This window comes from Paramormyrops kingsleyae, chromosome 21 (genome assembly GCF_048594095.1).
Source record: "Paramormyrops kingsleyae isolate MSU_618 chromosome 21, PKINGS_0.4, whole genome shotgun sequence".
Classification (NCBI taxonomy): Eukaryota; Metazoa; Chordata; class Actinopteri; order Osteoglossiformes; family Mormyridae; genus Paramormyrops; species Paramormyrops kingsleyae.
Window position 1 is genome coordinate 20,785,177 of NC_132817.1, and position 9,090 is coordinate 20,794,266.

The window sequence follows — 9,090 nt, forward strand, 5'->3', positions numbered from 1 at the left end:
GGCAGCAGTGCTGAACACTGAGCTACAGGATTCATTAAGTGGTTTGGTGACTGTTCATGGCCAGTGGCCAGTTCCAGCAGGATGGGTCTGCTACTCCAAATGATAGATGTGATGGGTAGCGTATCAATTCCATATCAGGAAAATGCCCCCAGGCAACACCAGAACCACCAGAACCAATCACCATGGGGAAAAACTAGCTCTCGAGCTACTGAGCGAAACCAACACAGCTAGAAGGTAGGGTGAGTAGTCTCAAGACTTCTCAGTATCAATTATAAATAGGTAAATAAATCATAAATGGACTTTGTTCTGAAATAAGGAATTTAATTAGTGCCCTCTCTGTTTACATTCTTTGGTCCATTCCTGGTGACTTTAATCTTGAACAAAGGGTTTGATGTACTTGTTTCTCATAAGTCTGAAGCTTCTCCTGTTTGAATTCCTGCACCACAAAACCTGTTAAATATTTCAAGAACAATATTTTTTAAAATGTAGCATTGCAGCTAATTCCATCTCTCAACTTCCAGGCGAAGTTTAATGTAAAACTTTGCTAAGGGCTTTTTAATCTGATATATTTCCCAGGGTGATCTTCTCACTCTGTCTGCAACTATCAGAGGAACATCCGGTTACACCAAACCGAAACGGAGAATAACCCTGTGCTCCTTGATTTTAAAGTACGAGCAGCAGGGTACAGAGTAAGCTGTTCAGCAAAGACCCCCATACTTGTCAAGTGGTGTATGACTTTTTCGTTTTTTTTTTTTCTTTTTCCTTTGTTTTGACGTTATGAACCTACCGCAAACAACTGCCAAGCTCAATTTGAAAAGACATCTCAGCTAGACAGGGGCTTCAGTTATTTTTACTTTTCAACCCGTGACCTATCTTGTCGACCAATCCTGAGCGCTGAAAGCAAGAAAAAAAAACATTATTACTGGCTGTGCTTCTTGGAGAGCTCATTGCTTTGAATTGGAAGGAGATCAAATAGACATATTCATACATTTCTTAAGGAATACTCCAGGTTACTCTAAGTGTGCCTACGTGCACACCCTGCTCCTTGTATTGATTATATTTATGTGTTCATTTATTTATATGTGTCAGAATGCTGCCTGTTGGTTTTGGCTGGTGAATTTTGAAATAGAATTTAAGCTGTTCACTTCCATTGTTCTGTATTTCCACCTTTTTCAATGATCAAAAATCAAGTAAAGAAAGTTTAATTTGGCTTAACTGCACAGAGGTAGGCTTATTAAGATTGAGATAAATATTAATTTAAATCAGGAGATGATCTGCAGATCTATTTTTAGGGGAACCTACATGTCCTCAATTTTGCCACTGGAAATTGGAGGTAATTAGAGCAAAGTCACTGGTATTGTGCTTGGCAGGATGTAGAATGTTTGTTTTTGTTCTTTACCTCAATCTTAATTGACAAATTAAGGACATTTGAATCACAGCTTCTGCTGGTGATTATAGTGGCTGTGTAGTATGTCCATTTTAATGATGGAAAAAAATAATGAGTAAAATGCTCGTTATTTAAAAATATCCCCCATTTCCAGCATACATAGATGAATGTGAAGATTGTTGTTTGCTTGGTGTGCACCTAAATGAACAGAATTGCCCTTCCCTAAACCAGCAACTGAAATGCCTACAATTGGTTTATGTAAAATGCAACAAAATTAAGATGCAATATTTCATTTCTGACATTTAATCCATGGGATGAATGTCCCTAGAGATCTATTATTTTCTTAGAAATGAAGTACATGTTCAGTACATTGAAGGGTCACCATTGTGGCTTCCCTGAAAAAGGTCTGCGAGTCTTATTTCCTAACAAAATGGCACTTTCTTGCATTCAGAGAGGACTGGACTATATGGAATCTGAATATTTATGTAAGGAAAAAGGTCAATATGGATATATGCATTATTAAAAGTTAATGAAAGCAAAGAAAAATCAATTACATTTCCAAAGACTCATAGAATTACCAAAAAGACAGAAGATTCAATTCAATTTATTTTTATATAGTGCCTTTCACAACAGTGTCACCCCAAGGGTGTGTTGTGATACATTAAGACATCATTACGAGAGAACAATACAAAAACAGGGAAAAGGAAAGACAAAGAAAGAAAGAAGACAATGGAGGAGATGAGAATGGGTATAGATTTAATAGGTAAAATATAATTGTCCTAAAATGTGTCACAGGCTGCGTTCCAGCCATCCGGCTGAATTTCATTTGTAATTCCTCCTACCAAACTCCCTCTTTGTAGCAGATTCCTGCTCTGTGAATTGGCACAATGAATATATGAAATACACAAAATTGCTAGCAGATGTTGGTCACTGTAGAGTTTGCCCCCTTAAAAACGACATTAAATGCGCTCTGCACGGGCATGGTGTGGTTTTACAGAGTCTGAGACCAAATGTTCTACCTTAAAACTGTAACTGCTCTATTTAGGCTTTGACTTTTGCAATTAAGTGCAACTATGGCCTGCATGTGATCTGAAAATTCAAGCAATGTAATTCAAACAATATCAGTCAGGCTACTGAAAAATAAATAAATAAGGCAGCTTGATATCATCTCTACTGCATGCCGGTGTCCATCTCCATGGTATAAATGCTCAGCTCTTTAATTGACAGGTATGAGTTTTAAAATCCAGTGAAAATCCAGTGTAGCAATATATAAAATAAATTGAGTCCTCTCACCTGTTGCTTCATACCACTTAAATGTTGAGGGTAACAGTGTAACATAACCATAACAACTACTTTTCAATGATTAACTGTAATTACTTATGCCTCTTTTAAAATCAATTCAGAGTTAACATTTAAATTTTTTTTTTCTTCCAATTTATTTTATATAATAGCATATTATTTCAGTTTTAATGGATGGAAATGCGGATGTATGAAATAAAAACGCGCAGTTTCGTAATCCTCAACATTTAAGTGGTATGAAGGAGCAACAGGTGAGAGGACGCCAATGCTCCTCTAAACAGTGATGAATTCAGGATGAATTAAAGCGCGCGTCGGCAGGGCTTGCCCGCGTTCCCGCGCCGTTCTGTTTTAGGCGAAATTCTTTCACTTCTCTGCTACGAGCAAACTGGCAGCTGACAGCTTCTAATGTCGGAGTCTTTGACAGGACTGAGGGAACATAACAGCATGACCTCTAGCATCTGAAGAAACACCTTGTTTATTGTTATGAAGGGGGTAAAAAAAAAAAAAACTTGGCACAGTGGTGACAGACAGAACAGAATTCGCCATGCTCTGTGATTCATCAAAACACAAAAGTGTTACCATAGCACCTAGAACCACAGGTGCGGTTACCCGAGAACACCTACTATACAGCACGCCTGCAGTCACAATTGCCAGGAATATCACAGATCCCAGCACTACCAGCACCGAGGGAGAAAGGATCAAAATTTAATACAAACAAAAAATGATATTTATATGAATGGGGAGCGAACTACTAAATTTAACACTGTGGCTGTTATTTGTTAAGCTAATAATATTGATCACTTTCGTCCGTTGATGAAGTAGGCCTAAGCCTTTTTGCTATTTTCATTGCTTTTCCTATCAATGTTAGCACTAAGTCTTGATATTTACCCCAACAGCGCGGGATCCATTTACATGTCAAGCTCACGTAATGTAACTTGTAAAACTGGTTGAAGTTCGCACATTAGGAATTGTACAGCATGTCGACAAATGACTCCGTTAAATGAAAGTAAGTTCACTCAGACGCAACTTAATAAACCTCGGTGAGAAAATGCAGGGATGTTGCACAATGTGCCTGTTTACATTTGTCTTTATGAAGGCGACGCTTTATCTCTGACCCTAAGGCGCTTGATGTCTGGGTGCATCACCCGGACTGGGATTCCACCAGAGGCGGTGGTGCGCTTTGGGTAGTCATGGGGTGCCCCCATCCCCCAACTCGTGCATTGCCTCTCCTTTGCCACCTCCGTATCATAATAAAGGGGAGCAGGCGAGTCGTGCAGCCTCACCGAAGACTGACCCGCCGTTCGCCGGATGGATGAAGAGTAAAGGATGGATGCACGGCCGGGGTGCGCGCCTCGCCGTACCGATGACGGGGACGCGCAGCCCGGCGGGGAAAGCACGCGTCCGGCTGGCTGATTAGCTGGAAAATGGAAGCGTCCTCGCCGTTTTGTTTTACTCTTTACTAAATCCCCTTTCCCCCGCAACTCTCAATTAAACTGGAAAAAAAAGTTTTCCATCGCGCCTTTAAAAGTTTGCTGGTAATTAAGCGAGTATTTCTGAAATACCCCAAACTAAAATACTCCTGCCTGTTATTTTTCTAAAATGGTCTGAGATCAAAACGTATTCCAATGACAGTAAAGTCGCGTTTTTCTCTAAGCCCGGACAGTGTGGCTTTCAGGAAAACAGTTTCATCACTGTTAACGTGTCTTTTACTGACAAGATAAAAAAAAAACCGGCTTTTTTACAAGAAACAGAATATAACGCAAACTTACCTAAACGCTAAGGGTGATTTAGGGCTTTTTAAGGTCCACGAGCTACAATACTGCGCGTTTTTATTTCATACATCCGTGTTTCCATCCATTAAAACTGAAATAATATGCTGGCCAGTCTTATATGTCATAAACAGGTGGTGACTTTAACTGAAGTTCGTGAAGAAGAGATTCACAGCGTGCGCGCACGATATTATGTTAATTCCCTTTCATTGCAGGAACACTTGGATATGTAATTAACGAAGACAAAGCGTCTGTTGATGACAAAACCAGTTTATTTTTATTTAAACCGCCGTATGCGGTGGGGATCTTCGTAACGGCGGAGGTGGTATCGAGTCACATGGGTGCAGGTTTTGCTCGGTGCAGGGGGGGGTGTGACCGAGCTCACTGTGTAGCAGAATGTTGCCGGCAGTGGAGGGGTCAGGCAGTAACCAGAGGCATCGCTAGTAGCACAAAGGATCATCTCCCCGCTTCTTTCAGCCCCATTAATATCAGAGTGTGCCTCGCCGCCTGCTGCATTATTCATGAGCACGCGGGCAGATGCCACCATGAGACCTGATACATCCTCACTCATGTGACACTGAGTGACAGAGGCCTGGCTTTGCAGCCCCCCCCTCCCCCAGCACACGCGGCTAGGTGGCTGGACGTGCCGCCGTTTCCTGGCTTAATGACCGGCGTGATGTATGTACTGCGCGGTGCCGGATCTCCCGACACATCAGCTACACCCCGACGGACCTTGGCCCCCGGGAGGGGGCACGTCTCGGCGAGGGAGGGAGGGGGGGGGGGGTGGCGACTGACAGGCCACGCCGCAGGGTGGAGGCCCGTGAAATTTCTCATTAGCTGGGACTCGTGGGGTTAACCCTGGAGTGGGACCCCCGCCCCCCCTTCCGCCCCCACCCCAGGGCACTGGAGATGACTGCGTGCTGCGACTGCTTCCTGCCCCGATGTCCCCAAAAGAGCCGCCAAACTGGAAGTGGAAACACAAGACGCCTCGAAAACAGTCTTCCAGTAATGCCGCACGGAGAGCGGAGCGGGACAGCAGCAGTGAGCTAGAATGTTCCATGGGGGAAGCTGTTAATGCAGAAATGATTACAGGTAACAAAAGTCTAGAGTATGACCTCCGACCCGCATTAATAACCGTACGAATATTCCACTGATCAAAGAACAAATGGCTCAGAAACATTATTATGACTTTGTGTTGTTTACTATAAATAAACTACAATAAGTGAACAATTTATAGTTATAGCAGTTTTATTTGGGTCAAATCCTGGTGATTTTTATTTTGTGAAGCGAAGCACGTCTTCTGCAATGGCAAGGAAAACCCCCAACACCTACAAATCATTACAATTTCATTTGTTATTCTTAAATACTCCAGAGTATAATTTGTCATGAAAATGTAAACAATTTCAGAGAAATTATTCTGACACAATTCTGTCAACCGGTTCTGACGAATCGCATTCATAGATTATTGCTTTTTTTTTTCCCCATTCCTGGTGATTCCAGCAGACACTCTAGTCAATCACTGCAGAGGAATTTAATTTGCTCCCGCCTTGGTCTACAACATGACGAGATAAGGAATGTCGAGGGAAGAACTAATAACATTTCAACTAGAAAACTTATTTGGTTCCATTCCCTAAAAGATGATTTTGCACGCATCCTGGTTTTGTCTAAATAAGGATTTATTGCAAAGCGTGTTCTCTGTCAAATGCAAAAAAAAGAGAGCGTATGCATATTGACTTTTTGGGAATCCAAAGGTAAAGATTCAGAGAAAGATGAAGTCCGCAGACACTCTTATTCTCCTGTGATATTGAGTTAATCATATTTACGCAGCCTTAGTGGAAGATTGTGCCCTGAGTCCAGTGGCAACAGAATGCTCTGTGTGGTAACAAGTGAAATATCCCATATTTCCTTCAATTAACCACTATATTGTATCTGCAATTTAAAGCCCATACCATATGTATTCCTCCCAGAAGCACTATACTGTACATAGTGTGACATAACCCAAATGAAGACTTTTTTCGAATAATATTGCACCAAATATGAGAGCACAGATTCTGAAGCACTGGCTTCAAATCCGGGGTATATGTGGCCCCAGAGGGGTGGATGAAAACATTTTCAGGTGCAAATATAGGGTATGACACATGATAATGTCACCTTTGAATTGAAACAGCACCTGCGACTTCTCAGACTAAAGCCAACAGTTACACCATCCCCAAAAAATCCGCCTATCTGTATCCGGAGACATTCAGACCCATGTTACCTCAGCTGTGTTGTTCTGAATGCTTTTGCTAAGTATACAACAATCTGTTTAGTGTACACAATCTCACCTAAAAAATGTAGATAGGACTCAGACTATACAAGAGTCATCTCGGAGTTTTCTTGTTATGCGTATATAGTACACTTAAATTTTTATGTGCTTCCTTAACACTATACAACAAATAAACATGAGACAGTAAATACACCAAAGAATAAATAACGATAAATGAATAACGATAAACATATAGATAATGCACCACAGAAGCTGAATCTCGGTTCCCAGAAGGCTAAAGGTTGAGTCATAGTAAGACGGCAAATGTGTTTTACTTCTGGTCATAACGTAAATAAAAGAGTTTATTTAGAAAAACATAACACTACATAGAAGGGTTTTCCTCACCTCACTGTGAAAATGTATACAGAAACCAAAACAAAATCGTTTTTGGTTAACGAATTCTGCAAAGTTTTGCCGACCTCACTTTCCAAAGCCACGCTCCTCGCTTTTCACCCCAGCTGGTCTGTATGAAGCATTAGTCTATCCTCCCAAGCAAGGCCAGCTGAACTGCATTAATGAGAAACCAGCTGCAAGGGCCGGGAAACCCGCAGCAGATGGGATGTACTGTGATCTAACCCTGTGTTGCAGCAGCACCCCCTGCTGGAGCACATCTGCATAAACATCTAGGAATGTCTACGTAAGCCGCTATGAACTGAGGCACTTGCAAAGTGATTAAATAGCGAGTGTCTACCCCCCCCATGACCTGTTAAATACCCCTTTCTTGTTTGGTCTCAGATGTGCCCCAACATACAGATTGAGTCAGGAAACTCAACTGTCAGTAGGTGTAGAAGACCCTAATGCTTTGTTACTCCCACTGAAATGTAGATTGCTATTATCAGAGTGCTTGCTGATGCTGGAATGAAGACAGACAGAGTTTAACATGAGGGTCAAGCATCAGACTCCGTGTTGGCCCCACAAAGCACGTATTAGACTACGGTTTCTGAATCTCGTGTAACTGAGTTGTCATACTTTCGCCATGAGCAATGTAGCTTCTAGTGAACACTTTAAACAAGTGTGTTTTACTGTAGTGTACACCTACACTGTCAGAAAAAAGGATACAGCCCCGGTACAGTTTTGTACCCCAAGGTAGAAACAACATTAATGTACCCCCTATGGTACAAAAATGTTCCGCAAAGTCCATTTCTGTACCTTAAAAGGGACCTTAACCTATGGCTAGAGTACAGCCCCAGTGACAAGTGATTGTACCCTCAAAGATACAAATTGTTACTTTTTTTGGTACTTTGTTACTTTTTTCTGGCATTGTACTCTATTTGCTACTGTATATGACATGAATTTGTGTATATGACAGTTTGCAGGCCATGCAGCTACTAAGTGCACAAGCTACTAGACAATTACTGAATTTCTTCCATCTACATAAGAATGACACTGCATCTCTTTAAAAATACAAATCAACATCATTGTAATACATCCCCTCACAGCAGAGGAGCAGAAATAAGGTTTAGGCACCATCACATATGTTATGTTCAAGTAACAATTTGACCCACCAAACCCAGAGCATGGAATCCCTTTATTACAAATCAGCAGTGTTGTTACATGCATAAAACTGGGGTAAGAAATGACTTGCGCTTCAAAAAAGCTGCAAACATGAGTTCAATGAGTATTTCACTTTTCATACATCACATTGAGCCAGATGAATTACATTCTTATAAAAGCCATTCACCAAGGCTGCTTTTCTTTAGTTTTCGTGGGCATGGAATGTTAATGGTAAGCAGGTTTTTTTTGTGTTTTTTTGATGTTTGCAGATTACATTTTCTTTGTTCTCTCCAGACGAATGGCTGCAACATTGTGCATGATATTAATGTGCCGGACATCAGGATACTTCTGTCCAAGTTTCGGGTCTTTTCAATAGAAAACATCTCAGTGGGCTTTTAGGTATTTTGTTTTCCGCTTGTACTCACTCAGGCTAAAGGATGTAATTAAAATTCCCAGCCATGAGATATGACATTGTGGGGTTTTTTCGCCACTGAACAGACATTTTTGCACCATTATTGTCTTCTTAGCAACACTGTTGCTGCAGTTTGGAAAAAGGTGGATCTATTTGCCGAAGTGACCTAAGCTTTGTATTTTAATGATGCCTTTTCTGTTTGTTACTTGCTCAATTCCAGACAAAATGTATTCTCTTTCCCGTCCCAGGGTACTGAGTTTCCTCTGACGACACATTAAATAGATGTTTTTAATTTCTCATTGCAGTCATTAAATTTTCTAAGCCACCCGCTGGACATCGAATGGTGACTCAGATCTCCCCAGAGACTAAGCCCTGAGCACAACTCTTACCCATTAAAACCGAAACTGCAGCAGAATTCAGCCTG

The 9,090-nt window shown here is 41.3% G+C and overlaps 1 long non-coding RNA gene across 1 annotated transcript; it reads right to left on the reverse strand.

Annotated features, from left to right (window-relative positions):
• Positions 1–300: 300 nt before the first annotated feature.
• Positions 301–4,644, reverse strand: LOC140581459 (uncharacterized). Its single transcript, XR_011984524.1, has 3 exons — positions 4,456–4,644; positions 788–894; positions 301–450 (listed from the first exon to the last, which is right to left on the reverse strand). It is a non-coding gene; the product is annotated as an uncharacterized lncRNA (long non-coding RNA).
• Positions 4,645–9,090: the final 4,446 nt, after the last annotated feature.